Raw genomic sequence first — 19,135 nt, forward strand, 5'->3', positions numbered from 1 at the left:
GTGGGGAAGGGAGGAGAGACTAGTCCGGATTTTTAAATAGACATTTGTACTGGCCTGTACCCAAGGGAGAAGACACTTGTATTACCTGACAAGTAGTGATTGAATCTGAGCAATTAGCTTTTGCACATTTGTTGACAAATTTTGGCTCATTACAAAGTGATTCACATAATTCACTTTTTTTTTTCTTTCTTTTTTTTTTTTTTTCTTTTACAAGCCTCAAATGAAAAACAAACTTCTAAGTACAGCCACTGGTACACATTTTACTTGTACCAAGATTATAAACACTTTACCAATATCTGTCCCAAGGAGGAAAGAAGTGAGAAACCAACACTCAAACCTTGCACTCCAGTAAGATATCAACTTCTGCCCACACCGTGATCATATACCCAGGAGTGACAGAGCACTCGAGAAAGTGTTATTTGCAAGCAAGCATGTGTCTCCAAAATATCACAGCATGCTTCTTAGTGCAGCTCCAGCAGTGGACATCTGCAGACAGTGTTTTGACTGCTGTGCTTCTCTGGATTTGTCAGATAGCATGCGATCCAAAGTATCCAACCCAGACTACTTGTTTTGAGGTAGAGTGGAAAATCTGACTAAGAAACAGTAGAGCAGATACAGACATAGATAATGAACAGCTCTCCTATGTAATAAAAAGACACTTAATGCCTTAATCCTAAACTATTTAGAACAAAACGAAGCTACATCATATTAATATACAAACTGCCACGCAAGCATGAGAGTACGTGATTGTAAAAATGAGCTGTCAGCTCCCATTCTGAAGACTTTAATGTTGTGGAAAGTCTGCTGAAATCTATGTGGAATGCAGATAAATTCCAATTGTCCAAGTAGCTCCAGGACAAACCAAGGGCCGATATTTCAAATAAATTCAAACACTGCATGATTTTTAGAACAGAAGGACATGTATGATATCTGGGTAATCTGAAATTTGGTTACGTTTAATCTGAAACATCTGAGTTGACCACAATGTTGTACTATTGATATCTCTATTATGGATTTACTGTATTATCAAGTCAGTACCTTCCTTCCTTCCTTCCTTCCTCTCCTTTCCTTTCCTTTCCTTTCCTTTCCTTTCCTTTCCTTTCCTTTCCTTTCCTTTCCTTTCCTTTCCTTTCCTTTCCTTTCCTTTCCTTTCCTTTCCTTTCCTTTCCTTTCCTTTCCTTTCCTTTCTTTCCTTTCCTTTTCCTTTTCCTTTCCTTTCCTTTCCTTTCCTTTCCTTTCCTTTCCTTTCCTTTCCTTTCCTTTCCTTTCCTTTCCTTTCCTTTCCTTTCCTCTCCTTTCCTCTCCTTTCCTCTCCTTTCCTCTCCTTTCCTCTCCTTTCCTCTCCTTTCCTCTCCTTTCCTCTCCTCTCCTTTCCTCTCCTTTCCTCTCCTTTCCTCTCCTTTCCTCTCCTTTCCTCTCCTTTCCTCTCCTTTCCTCTCCTTTCCTCTCCTTTCCTTTCCTCTCCTTTCCTTTCCTTTCCTTTCCTTTCCTTTCCTTTCCTTTCCTTTCCTTTCCTTTCCTTTCCTTTCCTTTCCTTTCCTTTCCTTTCCTTTCCTTTCCTTTCCTTTCCTTTCCTTTCCTTTCCTTTCCTTTCCTTTCCTTTCCTTTCCTTTCCTTTCCTTTCCTTTCCTTTCCTTTCCTTTCCTTTCCTTTCCTTTCCTTTCCTTTCCTTTCCTTTCCTTTCCTTTCTTTTCCTTTCTTTCCTTTCTTTTCTTTTCTTTTCTTTTCTTTTCTTTTCTTTTCTTTTCTTTTCTTTTCTTTTCTTTTCTTTTCTTTTCTTTTCTTTTCTTTTCTTTTCTTTTCTTTTCTTTTCTTTTCTTTTCTTTTCTTTTCTTTTCTTTTCTTTTCTTTTCTTTTCTTTTCTTTTCTTTTCTTTTCTTTTCTTTTCCAGGCTCCTACAGCCAGAGCTCTACCCCAGCTATCTGCCAAACTAGAAAACAGCTGTTTTCTGCTAAAAGATCTGCCAAAAATACCTTGCCATTCTGTATTGCAAATTTTTTGGCAGAGACTGGGCATCATCAGCTTTGCTAACGTTCTCGGCAATTTCAACACGTGCAAAAACTCTCCAAGTGGGGAAACAGAGTTTTGGAAGAGAAACAGGATTTTTTCTGGAGAATATTGCCTCAGTAACATAGAAAGTCAAAATTAATGGTAATATCAGTCTCTTATGGCCTTAAAATCTTTCAAACAAATCTAGAAATAAATGCATATAAAGAGAGGAGATGTTTTTAGTAAGGTTGTTTGGTTTTTTTTGCTGATGTTTACTTTGTAACATGTAAAATGGAATTCACCTTGAACTCATTAAGCTGTTTTGGCCACACAGAGAAAAGCAGAAATTCTTTTAGATGTCCTAAATCAAAATTCAAAAAGCTTGTTTTGTCATTTTGAAGTGACATTCTGTTTAGAAATTATCTTGTTTTATTTTATAAGACAGAAACATTTCTGAATGAATTTTGCATGTTGGATTTAAGCAAAATGCCTTGTCCATTTTCTTCAACACTTTTCCAATTTTCCTGTCTGGTTGTGACTGAATGCCCAGCTAATCCTACAGGTGGACTACAGGAAAATGCAGTTTTTTTAATGATATCCTAAATTTGCCTTCAGGAACAAATACTGCCAGAACACAGCAGCACAGATGAATGTGTACACAGCAGTTTGCCAGTGAATGTCTGATTACACTTAGTAAGAGACAAGACAAATGTACAGTACCCAATCCACTGCACACACCCTTTTTATGTGAGAAAGCAAGGCTACTGATGAGATTAGACTGCATGAAATGGAAATACATTTAATCTCAAATATATGTCAGCTTTACTGATCCTCTTACAGAGGATAACAGGACTGAAAATGTAAGCATTTATTATTTATTTGTCTTTTCTGAAGAAAAATCAGGGGAACATTTTCTGTAGAAAATCTTGGCCTTTGTTTTTTGAATTCAGCATGTTTTCCATTAGATAAATAAATAATACTGACACTAGTCATCACATGGGACTGCAAATCACTTGTCTGCTTCAAGAAGCTCAGATAGTCCTTTTTTAAATTGCTACCCTATGGAGAGACCATTTACAGCCTTAGTAAGTGGGACTCTTGTCTACAACCTAATGAAAAAGGAAAAAAAAAAAAAGAGATATAGGCTATGCCTCCCCCACACACATGCCATTTAAAAATTAATCTCTTCTGTGTCATGTCTGATAGACACAATAATGGAAGTCAGTGAAAAACATGACAAAATTGCACATAGATAGACAGACCCACAACAGAGCACATCGAACAGCTGCTAAACCTATAGAAGTCACACTGCTTCCTGCGCTGATTGTTTGAGGATCTGAGCTTATTGAAGCCGGGGTGATTTGGAACTGCTTAGAGAGGAACTACAGACTGAAGAGCCCTTTTGTATGGAAAACTATTGTTCGGTAAAATTTTATGACTTCACAGCTTTTTAACAGGAGGAATTTTAACAAGGAAAGTTTCCTTCGAAACTTTCTTTATGGAGTGGGTGAGCTGAGTTCCCCATTTCTCCACAGATTAAGCTGTGTTCTAAGGAGCTTTCTCAACTTCCACCTACTGGGAAAAAAAAAAAAAAGGCACAATTTGTGTTTAGCAGTGCAAATCCCATATTTGTGAATCCCCAATATAGAAAAAAAAAAAAAAAAAAAGAGCAGAAACAGCATAGGTTTGTTAATATTGTAATGATTTTTAGAGGAGCTGCTGGTGGGGTGGTGGTGAGCAGGATATCTTCTCTGCTGAGCAGTTAACATAGCAGGAATCCCCTCCCTGCCGTCCTGAACATCTGACAACAAGAAAGGCTTCAAAGTCCTTTTCACCACAGTGTCACTGCAACTGTGGGGCAGTATGGGCAACTGCATCTTTCACTGCCACATTACATTGCCTGGGATCTTGTCCTGCATGGCATTCAGTGATCCAGAAATTAAGCATCTTTCACCAGATGCAAAAGGTGAGGAGATGGGCTACCAAAACACGTTTTTAAAAACACTCCGGGTGCCTCCGTGCTGTCATGCTGTCGTGACTCATCCCATTGCTGTAGGATGGGGGCTGTGCTCTTCTTTGTAGTGGGCATTCCTTCAGTGGCTTGTCCCTGGGGTGCAATCCAATAGTGATAGCAGTGCAATATCATGTGCATAGTAGCAGCCATTCAGCATGTTGAACGCTGAAGTGTAAGACCTGGAAGGAGAAACAGATACCAAAATATGTAGATATTGAAAGCACCCTCATTACATTCCAAAGTCATATTAAAACCCACTGTAATCCTCCTTGCCAGGATCTTTCTGCCAGACTACCACTTTATAACCCATGCTCATAAATCTGAAGAACTACATTTCACCTCATGTTATATTTTAAATGCCTTTTCTAAAAAGCCGTGCTGTGTCAGGACCTATACCAGACATCATCTGATGAGCAACCACTGTAAATTTTCAATATACTTTCAAAATGTGTATCTAAATGGGGCCCAAAGATTTTTCTGCTTCTACAAACATAAATATATTGTGACCTACTATGATCAAATGGCACATATTTTTCTTAATGCTGTCCTTCCTCCCCTGACACCAGAGACAGTATTTTCCTAATCATGTGTCCTATACACATCACTCTGTTTTTTCCCCTAAAGGCAAGAAAACTTCAAGTCAATTAGCATAAGCCAAGGTCAAAAAGCAGTGGATAGGAGCAAACTGAACAAAGTGAAGACCCTTTTCAATATATCTTAATATCCTAGAGCTTCACGCTTTGTAAATTGCATCATAGTGGGATTTATTCTCCCCATTTTTTCCAGTGTTTGGACTTGATAGGAAAGGCTAATGGTATCAAAAGAAAAGAAAGCTGCATCTTGAAAGGCAACAATTGCTCCCTATGTGGTAGTGAACTCCCACAACTACAAATTGATGTCAGTGCACCACACAGCCAGTGGGGGGGATGGGGGTGCAGCAGAAACACACCCCAGGGACAAATGGCATTTATCCATCATTTTGCTAGCAAAGCACCACACAGAAAGTTCTGCCAACTGAGCAGTGAAATGGCAGGTCTACTAGCCTTCTATTGGCTTTTTGTTTTGTTTTGTTTTGGTAAATCTTGCACATGTTTAGAAAGCACAGTGGAAAAAATATTTAAAAACAACAACAGCCTATTTCTCTTCCCTGTTGTCTGGAGCCCTGTGCGCTGCCAGCAGAGTGGAAACCCTGGAGGAAACCACCTGCAGCTCCCTGTGCTGTGACCGTGCTGTGTGGGGAGGCTCCTCAGCCTTGCTGCATGGGGAGCAGGGGCAGCTACAGCAGCTTCCCCGTACGCCTGCACTAGACCTGCAGCTGCAGCTCGAGTCGCTCCGAATGCTGGGTTTGATAAGCGCCGCCGCGGTTGCTGCACTCGATGTGTGGTCTTGGAGGGAAGAGGCTCTTCTCTGGGAGACAGCAGCACAAGTGCTGGGCTCTTCTAACAAAACAACTCGGGGCTGTTGTTGTGTCATCTCATTATTGCAAGGGGGGGAGCAGCCTCATTTGGGCCAGTGCTGCCTTTATTCTTGCCAGAATTTTACTTAAAGAAACTTTCTCCCCTTATGAAGTCTGTGCCGTGACAGCCTTTAAGAATGGGTATGAGTTTTATGACTTAAAGTGTGCAAGGAATGTGAATGGTGCCACAGAAATAAAAGAGTTATGTGGTCCTGGCTACTTACTGCCAAATCAAAGGGTATGGTTACAGTCAAAGCAACAAAGAGCTGGGTTCCAAAGATCAGCAACCCAACCGGTTCTTTAATATTGCTATCTCTGAGCTCAAGGCATATTTTATAGCAGTGTATTTTACTCATCAGCCTCTCTTTATTTTCTTATAGCAGAGTAAAATAATTGTCATGCTTCTGAAACCTTACAGGCCAACATTGTACTTCTAAAGGAAATTATGGGAGAAAGGCAAATGGGATATGTAAGAATTGCAGTGCCATTATGGCCAGGTGCATGAGAATATTTATTACTTTATAACAGCTGAAAATAATTTGTGAATATGCAAGATGTGTACATGAATAATTTTGTGTCTGCTTAGCAATAAAAACCAAACAGCATTATAAATGACCTGACAGTCTCAGAGCATTCACTTCATGCATGTGTGTGTGGGGGGGAGACATGACATATGTTTCACACATACTTTATTTCTGTGAATGCTAAAAGGTCTAGTCCCCCAGCAACACATGTGCCTATATGCATGTTCAGAAGTAGAAAAGGGCTTGCATGGCCCTGAGACTGCCTGGGCTTAGCCAGGTGTTAGACTTGACGTCCAGGCTACGGTGCAGGTTTCCCTACATCAACGCAATGTGTGGTGCTGCTGGACCCAGCAAGACAGTCACACAGCTAGGAGAAAGCAACTCCATGCATCCCAGCACCCAGGGAAACTCTGCCTCCTTCCATGGTCATCAGAGAAAGTACTTTCTGAGAGAGACATAAACTGAATGCCACCACTGCATACACAATCTCTCCCTCCGTGTCTCTCCGGCAGTGCACACCCAGTTCAGACTGATCCATGCTGGAGCTTGAGGAACACCTGACCCCCAGCATGACTGCACTGCTGCCCTACAGGGCTCAGCTGTACATCGCTCAGGGCCAGGGACAGCTGCAGAGTTTCTGAGCCCTGGCACCCAAGAGTAGTTCTTGTGAGAGAGGAATGCCAGCTGGTGCCAGCCCCAGGTGCAGCAAGCAAAGTTGAGCATGCCAGGTGACAGGATGTACTGTCTCTCTGCACTTCTTCCCTGGGGACTGTACATCCCACAATGGAAATTAAGGTCTCAGAAGGAAGTGGGTGATGATGAAAGAGCAGAAGGCCAAATCCATGTGCAGGAACAGCTTTGGAGAAGTCAGCCACCTTTACCACAGGCACCATTGGCACCATAGATTGGACATCCATAGTTTGGAAGTCCACAGCAACTGAAGGGTGTGAAAATGCACTGAAAGAGAAGTTCACAGAATCACAGAATCATCTAGGTTGGAAGAGACCTCCAAGATCACCCAGTCCAACCTCTGACCTAACACTAACCAGTCCTCCACTAAACCATATCACCAAGCTCTACATCTAAATGTCTTTTAAAGACCTACAGGGATGGTGACTCCACCATTTCCCTGGGCAACCCATTCCAATGCCTAACAACTCTTTCAGTAAAGTTCTTCCTAATATCCAACCTAAACCTTTCCTGGTGCAACTTTAGCTCATTCCCCCTCATTCTGTCACCAGGCACATGGGAGAAGTTACCACCTATTACTGCATTTGTGAACACACCCACCATATCAGACAGTGATGGGTGGCCCTTCTGTCAGTGAAAAGGTAGTAACTTATTTCACTTTTAAATGGGGTTAAGAATGTGTCCACTGCAAGAACTGCACAGCACCTGGGAAAGCCAAAAGCTGCCTTTGCAGAGTCCCTAAGAAGAAGTGAAAAAAGAAAAGTTATTGTCTGTGTTGGGCAGAGGTCTGCATCTACACTATAGAATACCCCAAAGTCCATACAATTCTTATTTTTTTTTAAGTAGTATAAGAAAATACATTGTTTTTCATTTCAACTGCAAGCACCGTAACATTGTAAGACATCAAAGAGAGGAAGAGAGAAAGAGAGCAAAAGAAAGCAGGAAAGCAGGAAAACAAGAAGGAAAGCAAGAAGGAAGGAAGGCAGGAAGGCAGGAAGGCAGGAAGGAAGGAAGGAAGGAAGGAAGGAAGGAAGGAAGGAAGGAAGATATGGCTGACAGTGTATCTTTAGATATACCAGAAGTAGATTCTGAACTTTTCAACTAATGAACAAGTATCTGTGTAGGTTTTCCACAGGCATATGAATTCATTATACTAATAGCTGTGTTGACGTAGCTGTGATGGTAGAAGGATTAAAGGAGTCAAGGTTTGTCAGGAGAGGCAATATCTTTTATTACATAAGGACATGAAGAAGGGCATATGTGCTTGTAAGACTTGACATTTTTTTGCAAGTATAACCCTTAATCTCATAAAGGGCATTATCTTTCCTAGCAAAATTTGCTTCATTTTCATTACACCATGCAGTTTTCTTTCTTTCTGCCAGACCTGCTTGTACTAAAAAAATGTTGCGTACAACATTTATTTAAAATTGCTTTAATGTTATCCTAAAAGGCAGGGGGGTGGGGTAGTTGTTCCTCTACTATAACATCTTTCACTCCCAACAAACCATCACAACTCATTTATTAGCAATGGATTTGTCTGGACTGAAACTGCTGGAAACAAACTTAAACAATAGATTCAGAGTACAACATGTTGTGCATGTGCTTGCCATATGCTGATGTTGCAAGCACTGCCAGGTCTACACAGAGTTATTCAGTATTAAAAGAATATTATTCAGCTTTTACTGAAATCCTCTGTGATTTCATCAGCAAGACGGGTTTCTGTAATCCAGATGGGATCAGCGACATGGTTTAATAATGGAGGCAGCTCTGGAAATCAAGGTGATTATCAACATACAAGCCACCCACTCTGTGCCATTCATTTGGATCTGCCAAACAGAATAGGAAGAGAAACTGGCATCTACTGTGTATCAGCAGCAGAGGCATTTTGTCACTTTATTTATTGATCTATTTATTGATTTATGATGTGGGTGGAGCTTTCAGGGAAGAAAGCTGCCTTCTAAAGTCTGGATCTATAAAATCAGCATGTGAGGATAGTTAGACACTCTTTTGCGAACATTTGTGTCAGACACCAAGAGCTTCTGCTGTTTCTTTGTGCAGAATATGTCATTAAACATCCTCCTTTTCAAAACCATTGCAGCTCTGGAAATAAAGCAGAATGTGCTTTGTTTACTCATTCTGAGTGACTTACATATTGTATTTGGGTGCAAGTGGTTAAGAGTGATATATATAAAATATCTTCAGAAGTTTTAGTCATTAAAGTCTGGATAACGTCCTTACTAAAAAAATAAAAAATAATAAAAAAAAATCAAGTGTTAATTAAAACTGAAGGCTATGGGCTGTGCTGCATTGTCCTGGAAAAAAACAGCCCCAGAAGAGTGATTAGAAGAAATGCGTTTAGAAGCAAAGTTACTGTAAACTATCAAAATTAGGAGACAGAAACATGAAACTGCCCTAATGTTATCAGAGCTGTACACCCAAACAGCTCATTTCAGTGTCTCAGATGAACAGATTTATTTCAAAAGGAAAAAGCTCACATCTCAAAGCAGTATTTTTCAAAAGCACAGAACTACAGCAGTTGTCATGCCATGGGAGAACCTGCTGAGTGGGGCGGGCCACACAGCTTCTTGCAGAGAGCAGCAAGGGACGACATAACCACCACCCCTTTCCCACTATGTGACTGAAGCCTTGCTTGCAACATACGCTAACTGCAGAGAAGGAGAAAGAAGAAATGGGATGGATCTGGGCTTTGGTCATACATGTCCATGTGCATGTCCATGTGTCCATGCAACAGGGAGGAGTCTCAGGACACTTAGGAATAAGAATGGCCAGGATTGAGCTTCTACAGCAACTCCACAGGCTTGCTCTGTGCCATGCGTGCATGTCTGTGTACAAGCCTGATTTTGAAAAATTATATATTTTGATTGCCTTTAAAACACAGAGTCCAGAAACAAATGATCTTGCCTGTTGTTTCTTCAGTTACCCCTATAAATAAATTCCATCCTCATGCCCTTGGGCATTAAGTATTTGCCTCACAAGTGAATTTCCATCATCATGCCTATTGCTTTTGCTCTCTTAGCTCCTTGTTCTAGTACCTCAGCTGTGACAAATTTCCCATATTTTTGTCCACAGCCCTCTTCCTTATGTTGTCACACTACAGGTTATGTCCAGAGCTCACATATTCCAAGCAGCTTTTTCACTCAGCTCCAATTCTTCTCCCTCTTCTAAGTCTCTCCTTCCTCTCACCAACCACCTCTTCTCTCTCACCTCATCCACTCCACTGGATGTTTCCCTATGATGCAAACCTTTCTTCAGTGGAAGGCTCTGACCAAGGTGATGGGTGACCAAGACATGTGGTCACCAGAAAACAGGAGAGAAGAGAGAAACTAAGTAAAGAGAGAACTTTGATCTAAGGTGTGAAGCATTGGTCTCATGCTTGGAAAAAATGATTTTGTGTATCTTTATGTTTAAAGGGGATTTAATTTTCCCATATGGTGGTCCCACCCAAAGACCAAAACCAACTTAAGGTGTTCGTGAAGCCGTTTCCCAAAATGATCTACCCATGTGCCTGAGATCAAGGGAACACAGGAGATGAAGTGAACATATCACTAGCTGCAGCAAACCTTCCCTGCCTGTAGACCACTGGAATGAACTTCTTCAGATGGATAAGGTGGTCTGTATGCTTTACAACAAAATAATAGGAAATCCCAACTCACATGTATATATCAGATATTATGCCATCAGGTGACTTAAATTGGCTCAAGTTGCAACTGTTTCTTGTCTTGTAACCATCACATCAACTCAGAACCCATTTTACATTTTTGGAAAGTCAGACCTATATTTTTCAATTTAAGGTGATTCAGGACACAGTGTGCACAAAAATTGCTAAAAAGAAAAAAGATATGTGTGTGACAGCCTGGCTGTGCTGCTGAGGACAACATGAAGCCTTGCTCCAAGGCCTTTGCAACTCTGAATTTGCCTCCAGGCCAGTTGCAGTTGCACAGGGAACTCTCTTTGGCTGTTAATGCTGATGCAGATAATCATTCCTTTTTCAGCCTACTTCTCTCTACTTTTCTTTATCCTATGTGCCTTCAGGAGGCCCAGGTGCTGTCTTGTCTGCCTGTGGACAAGGGAGGATGCCATTCTGGTAGCATTTGAGAGGTTTCCTTTCTGTTTCGAGTGAAATGTTCAGTATGATTTTAAATCACCAGTGCTGCTGAGCCAATACATGTAGGCTGGGGAGTGAGGAGTGGAGTGGATTAGAAAGGAGGTGCAGGTGAAAAAACAGACTAGAATAAAAAGGTGGCATTAACACTCTGTGACACTTTCACACTAAGTATTACTGATCAAGGAAAGAAAAAAACATAGCTGAACAAACTAGAAAATTTGAGCAACAGATTAAAGCCTTATATATTGTAAATACTAAATGAATACAACAACAAATCTGTATCTGTAACAAAATGGGTGACATAATGAACTTTGATCAGCAAGAACATATAACACATTTTCATGATTTTCAAAGGCAAACAGGTATTTTACTTACTTAATGTCACTTATACCATTGTTTGCTCTCCCAGAACAAGATCTAGAAGCATTTCTGTTTGTGTGGAGCACAGTGAAAGATAAGAGCCTGTAAAAGAGTCAGATGATCTGACTCCTAGCCATATGTTAGCCTGTGGATAGGAACAGAACAACATAGGGGATTTAGATCGAAGTCTGCAGGCAGAGCAGACTTAAACCAGAACCAGGTGTGCTCTGATGGGATGCTCTCCTGTAGCATTGAACCTTCTTCAATGCTGTGTTGACTTAGTGGGCTTTTGGTGTGAGCATGCCTGGTTGGCTCTTTTGGAAGTTATTAATGGCCATGGCACACTGTTAAGAGATGTATGAAAGGCAAGATTTTGTGTTGGATTGCCAGACTTTCCAGCTCAGCGTGGAGCTGAAACGTGCTGTGGTCTGTGTACAGCTGGGTTCAGAGCAAAGATTGCAAGCTCTGATGTCTTCACTTGGGTTTTGCTGAGCTCTTGCTCAAGAAAAACACTCTTGAAAACAGCATTTGATTTGGCTTTGACTTTTCTTCTTCCTTCAAAAAATAGAAAAAGGAAGAAAGAAAGAAGAAGATTGCATATACTCAAGGACGGAGAAATCAAATGAATGACTGAAACTTACCACGATGTTAGAAGCAGCAAAATAAAGGGATAAAATGTCTGTCGTGGTTTTACTTTGAGGTCATAGTGCCCCCGCGCGGCAGTGTGTGCTCAGTTATCTGCGTGACTCCCCACAATTTTTAACCTATTTAGACAGTGGTGCCCATACGAACTAAAGACCTAACTTGTTCTCCTAATTCCGACTTTTTTCTGTTTTCTTTCTTTTCGCTGTTAAGTCTTGTTTTCTGCGTGCTCCCGAACAGGTTCGTTTTCCGTAGATGTTGAGCGACAGGTAGGTGGTACTTTCCATGCACAAGCTGGTTGTGTTGCTCCTGGTGTTTCAGTTACGTGCTCTTGCAGCGCCGCTTAGCGGCGAGGCCACTTGATTTACTGCTCCCAGGTCCCACCTCCGGGCCGTGCTTCCTGTTTTCCAGAACACGAGAAAAGATGTGCCTCGAGACAATGGCACAACGACTGAGCAGCACCCGACCTGCCCTGTCCCCACAGGGTACATGCACACCCAGCTCTGTCCCCAGGATGAGGCCAACCAATGGATCAGTGGTCCTGGCCCACACTAGTACTTAAGCTCTGAAGTTTCGTTCTCTTAGTTTCTCTCTCAGCAACAGCAGTTCAATATTTGGTAAGAGGCAAATTGCACTTCCGTGCAATAAATTTGTGCTATTTCAAGCATCCTATCAGCACCAAGTAGCTAAGTAAACTGGCTTGTCCCACTATACCCTTGTTTGAAAGACAACATCCAGACTCATCAAATGATGTCTCTCTCTCTCTCTCTATTTTTTATTTTATTTATTTATTTATTTATTTTCTGCAAAGAGTTGTTCTGTCTCACTAGGCATTGAGCTAAAGCCCACTGAGGTCACTGGAAATCTTTGTCTTGACCTGCTTTCCATGCTGATAGCTCACTACTTGTGTGGGATCTATCACAGTAGTGTGCCTGCTAGTAGGGCACACGAGTAGAAGTTGGATTAGCCTGAGAAGGTTCAAGCAGTTATAATAATACTATATGTTGCATCTTTTTTATTTTTATTTTTTATTTTTTCTTTAAGCAGTTACTTTGGGCTGCACATTCTTTATGGCAAGAATTAGGGACCTGGGAGTCCGGTTGGACAGCAGGCTGACCAAGACTCAGCAATGTGCCCTTGTGGCCAAGAAGGCCAGCGGTGTCCTAGGGTGCATTCGGAAGAGTGTTGCCAGCAGGTCAAGGGAGGTGATTCTCCCCCTCTGCTCAGCCCTGGTAAGGCCTCACCTGGAGTATTGTGTCCAGTTCTGGGCTCCCCAGTACAAGAGGGACATGGAGCTACTGGAGCAACTCCAGAGGGCTACTAAGATGATTAGAGGACTGAAGCAGCTCTCATACAAGGACAAGCTGAGAGAATTGGGCCTCTTCTCTGGAAAAGAGAAGACTGAGGGGACACCTCATCAATGTATATAAACATCTGGGGGAAAGGTGTCAAGAGGATGGCGCCAGTCTCTTTTCAGTTATACCTGGCCAGAGGACTAGAGGCAATGGGCACAAACTGAAGCACAGGAGGTTCCGGCTGTATATAAGGGGACACTTCTTCACTGTGAGGGTGACAGAGCACTGAAGTAGGTCACCCAGAAAAGCTGTGGAGTCTCCTCTGGAGATACTCAAAACCTGCCTGGATGCCATCCTGCACAATGTGCTCTAGGTGATCCTGCTCGGCAGGGGGCTTGGACTAGATGATCTCTTCCAACCTCAGAGGTCCCTCAGAGGTCCCTTCCAGCCTCATCCATTCTGTGGTTCTATGATTCTGTAATTATATTTTGCTGTGCTTGCAGTGCTACCATGTTGTAACTCATTAAGTAGTAGCAATATTAACCAGCCTTTCTTGCACTTGTGTTATTAAGTCTTCCATGGAAGTGTCTTCATGTGTCAGTATCCCTGATGTGGGGTGAACATCCTTGTCTCCAAGGAGGGACACTTTGCATTAATGATCACCTCTGACCACAAACTGGGTCTATGTGAGAGCTGCCTCAGCATAGATCATTTCACCCTTATTGCTCCAGCTCAGGCATTGGAGTCATCCCCTCTTCCCCTCTGTATCACATCTAAGTACACTTCAGTCTACGTCAAAGCAATACTGCCTTTGATTTCTTCCCCTTGCCAAGTATTTTTGCATGAAAAATTATTTTTACCATTATTTGTATCTGTTAGTTGCTTATCCTATAAAAGCCTAGGTCACTTATCTGTTCAAAGACAGTGAGCAGAAGTTTGATGTCCATTGATTTAACTTCCGTGGAACTATTCACTGGAGACACTTCCCCAGCACAAACAAACTGCAATCACAATGCAGCAAGAACTTCTTCTAGGTCACAAAGTCTGTGTTTGTGCTGAAATAGGCCTGCCTTTATCATCTCAAACAGTAGCAAGCACCATTATTCAGCCTCACAGAATTTTCCCATCGTTAGCATCTTCAAAAGTTTGCATGGGAGATCCCAATGTATTTTTTATATATTCGTAGGGTAGTTACAATCCTAATTGCCTCAGTACTTCAGGGAGGTAAAGACTATACTGGGTCTACCTCCAGTAGATTTTACACTCTCCCCCTGTGCTAGCAAAAGCTATCAATTTGGGCTTCAGCATATAAAGCTGTGTTTGACCTTGCTCTCCACTCCGCTCTGCACCGTTCAGCTCTGAAGTTTGCAGAGTGGCAGAAGGAAGAGAAGGGGAGAGAGGAATGTAATAGCCCTCCTGGGCTGGCTGCCTTTCCTGTACTTTTCTTCACTGTGCAAGTAGCCAGTAATGCTAGCCAGATTTAAAAAATATATATATATATATATATTTATTTTTTTTTTAATTCAGCTTTCTTTCTTGGCAACCAAAAAGTAAAACGCGCACACACACACACTAAAATAAAATTAAATTAAAAAATAAAAATAAAAAAGGAGGGGCAGAGCAGAGCTGTTTCACAGGTTGTTTCTTTTTTGGTCCATTTGCTATAGTTTTTCATGACAAATGCCCAGATTCACTTAGATTTGAAACATCAAGAGAAGTTTAGATAGTTTTGGTTTGAAATATGTTTTATATAAACATTTCAGTTACTCTTGTTTTTAATCATTTCTGAAAGGTTAAATTACACCAAGCTCCAAGCAGGAGACTGGTCAGACATGTATTTTGTTCACTCTTTTTCAACTTTCTGAGCAAACTTGCTAGAAATTTGAATGTAAATCACATATACAACCCTAAAATGGGGACCTAACTGTGTAAGTGTGGATTTAGGTACCTAGCTTCAATATCCAAGGCTGAAAATGGGGTTTAGAAAGCTCTCATTGTCTCATGGCTGGCCCAGGAGATGCAGAGGGATGTCAAGGGGCAGTTTATACCAGATGTCTGCCACACTTCTGCTGCAGTCACAGACAGTGACTGATAGTCTGTCTCACTTTGGAAAACTCTTAGATGCAATATTGAACTCTGCCTTCACCCCCAGAAGCCCAAATGTACCAAGATATATACTATCATGGCTTAAAGAGCATGCATAGTGCCTGCAAGTATGCTCTTAAACAAGAAAGATCTTTGGAAATAAATAAAATAAAATAAAATAAAATAAAATAAAATAAAATAAAATAAAATAAAATAAAATAAAATAAAATAAAATAAAATAAAATAAAATAAAATAAAATAAAATAAAATAAAATAAAATAAAATAAAACAAAATAAATATTGGCCTTTTACACACAGGTTGTGATTCATCTGAGGTTCCTGAAGTACTGTTATAAGCAAAAGATGAGAGGACACAGTATAATTGCCAAGGATGCCATTTGCAACCTCTCAATTTCTCTGTGTGTTTTAGGAGAACTGACATTTTCTCAAGTGCATACTGCAGTCACTATCAAGGCCAATCCTATCAGCTGCTCCCTCAGCAAAGCCCTCCTCACTCTGACAACTCCTTCATGTTGTTACCACATACCAGTATATAGCAAATAAAATTTTCAGGCAAGCTGCCATATCAAATTCTTTCTCATCGTGGGTGGTCCTTGAGAACAGTAGGGCCCTGTCTGTGTTACCAGTCTTGATAACAGACTGTTTACAACTTTAGGATTCAATGGTTTAGAGGGTTTTTTCTTTTTTTTTTTTTTCCTTTTTTTTTTTTTTTTTCCTCCTGATGTAATTTGCTTGTCTAGACAGATTTGCAGCTCCAATCTTTGTAAAAGTAAGGCTTTGACTCAGTTTCTGATGTAATCCACTGATTGAGTACATCATATTGTTAAAAGCTATCTTGCACTGAATAGTTCTTATTTTCATTAATCTAGTAGCCTTGCAGACTGACTAACTGAATTTTGTTTTGCTGAGAGATTGTCTCCTTTGCCTAAGCATGAGTCTAGTTCACTGACTAAAATCTGTGTGAGTCAAAGCTGTACTGTTTGCATCCTGTGACTGTAAACTGTTTTAGCTGGGAAACTCTTTACTCAACAGCAGAGATTTTGGAACTAGAAAATAAAAATAAATAAATACATAAATAATAATAATAATAATCATCATCATCAGTCAAAATTTAAACACATAATCCACAATTTTATCCTGGTCTACACTCTCAAAGCCCTTAGTGACTGCTGGTCCTTGAGATAACTAAAAGTAGCCTGAATCAAAATCAAAAAGATCTGATTTTCTGTAAACTCAGGCCTTTTCTTGAACCCTGAATTGTTTGGTGTGGATTTCAGCTTTTTTGGGATACCCACAGAGAAACCCTTTTTAGGAACACTCCTGAAGGGCCTGCCAGGCTGTGCTAACACTAAGGCAATGCCTTCACCCCACAGGGCCTGGGTGACTGCCTCAGCTCCCAGACCGAGCGGTGTCTCCTTGCCCTCTTTGCAGCCATAGCCAAGGGGCTTACACCATGAAGACACCCGGACTGAGGGGGCTGAGGCTGTTGGCAGCCTGTTCCTTTGACTGCGCCTGTGGCAATGGGGTCTACAGGCTGTTTTTATGGCATTTTTCTACCACACAGCCACAGCCTGAGACAAAATCAGGTGTTGGGCAGACACCAGGTATAGGTGTACTAGGAGGCCTGTCCTGTGGCTGTGGTGGCCTGCAGGGCACAGGGCCAGCTAGGTGGCTTCCAGCTGAAGGAAGCATGAAACATGGAGGCTTCCCATTACTCACCCCCTGTGGACTTGAAGCATAACCCCCACATCTGGGGCTGGGATCCTCCTTGGGATCCTCCTCCTCCTGACTAAATGCTGGGATGTGCTGTTTTGCCTCCCCACACCTCTTCCTGCTCTGTAAAACAGGAGCAACACTGAGCTCTCTTGTAAAGTCCTTGGAGAGCTACTCTGTCAGTGTACAATGCAGAAGCTGGAGGCATTACTATTATGCTTTATCACAAATACAAAACACAGGTGCTGCTGTGGAGGAAGCAGAAAGGCCAGGCTGCAGTTCTTCCCCTGACTCCCCAGGCTGTGAAAAGCTTTACCTTTTTGCCCCACTTTCTGTTTCTCCGTCAACCAGGGCCAAGTTTGTCAGCAAGAGCAGCTGACACATCTTTTGTGGTGTTTGGTCAACACTCAGAGGAGACAGGTGGCCTACAAAATACAGCAGAAGGCACAACTGCTACTCCCCCAGGCTCAGGCATGGGTAGTTAACGAATGCACTGTGAGGGAAGAAGGCCCAAAGACTGCAAGTCAGCAAGATCCCAGCCTCACGTTACACGAAATAACGAGCCCAAAGGTCAAAACATGGCTTCTCTAATAGAGTGGCCACGCAAGAGCAGCAAGTAACAAGATCCTCCTGTTCCTCAAGAGAAACAAATCTGCGCTGAGCCGATTGCTCAACTTCAGCAACAGCCTGCATGACTCACATGGCATGCACAAGCATAAACAAAACTGAGACAAGAAATATGGAAATGTCACTTGTCATGGATTACAAGACTTTTAAGCCTTGGAAACTGAGTCTGTGTTGATTACTAACCTCTGACTGTGCCAATGCTACAATATATTATGAGTGTCCCTGTATATCAGATAAGCTGTTATTTGTTTCCCATGGCAAACATACAGATTTTTTATCATTGTGTAGAGGGTAAAAAGGTGTTCTTTAACCTGGGTTAGGTAACTAAGGTGAAAACCCAAGATAACATGAGGGAGCGTGTAGCTCTACTAGGTGCTAGCAGGCCAAGCTGCAGGCAGGAGAGTCTTCAGGAATTGTCACTGCTGCCATGAAATTTGTAAAATGACTCCCACTGATGTGAGCAGAGCAGACACAGCCACTTATCTGCAGGAGTCCCTTCACCCCTCTGGGACTACTCACATGCATAAAGCAAACACGTGAAGAGCTGCCCATAGGCATTGACTCATGAATATTTAGAGTGGAGAGGCAAGGAGAGAATAGGTGTGCTGCATTTCATGCTATATACATCCATGGGGACAAAGCACTTATACCAATGGTAAGCACAGCCCCTGCATTCCACACTCAGGCCTCTTATTGAATCAACATTTCTCTCAGGGACTTCAGCTTTTGGCCCACATGTAATATTTATCATACATTATAGTCAATACTTATTTGCTGAACAGCTGCACAAATATCACACTTAGGAGGATACAGTTTAATCACTGGAAAACACAGTCTTTATGAAGTGATGAACAAACCATTCCTATTCCTTCTTTTTCAAATCAGCGATGATGAAATGTCTAGAACAGATGTCCCACTTTCACTTCCTGATGTTTTCTACTTTGGTTGGTACTATTCAGTAGTATTTTTATTTGAAGAAGTATTTTATACAAAGCCAGAAAATACAAGAGACCATACAGAAATAAGAGGCTGTTTAATTAAAAAGGGTATGAGATACAGTGGACATAAAACACAAAAGGTGTTTTTAATAATAATAATAATAATAATAACAACAACAACAACAACAACAACAATAATAATAATAATAACAACAACAACAACAACAACAACAATAATAATAATAATAATAATAATAATAATAATAATTCTACTATCATAGAAAGAAATTACTTCCTTTTCCAAAGAACAGAATCTTGTCATTTTAAGACTAGACACAACCTATGAGAAATAAAGTAAAAAACATTTTGAAAAGGCTGAACTAATTTCATACTCTAAGAATCAGTGAAACTCTTACTCCTGAACCACAGAACTGTTTTTTTAAAAACTTTGTCCTCTGCTTTTATTTCTAATGATGATTAACAATACCAAAAGGAATGTCTCTTTCACTCCTGTCTTAAAAACCAGCAAAACAATCTTGATATATACACTTCCACATGCAGAAAGTAGAAGCTAAAGCTTCCACTTACAGACCATTAAAACTATTAGGCAAAACATCTTCTTGGAACATGATATTTAGAGATGACATTTATTAAG

This window comes from Aythya marila, assembly GCF_965140915.1.
Source record: "Aythya marila genome assembly, chromosome: Z".
Taxonomy (NCBI): Eukaryota; Metazoa; Chordata; class Aves; order Anseriformes; family Anatidae; genus Aythya; species Aythya marila.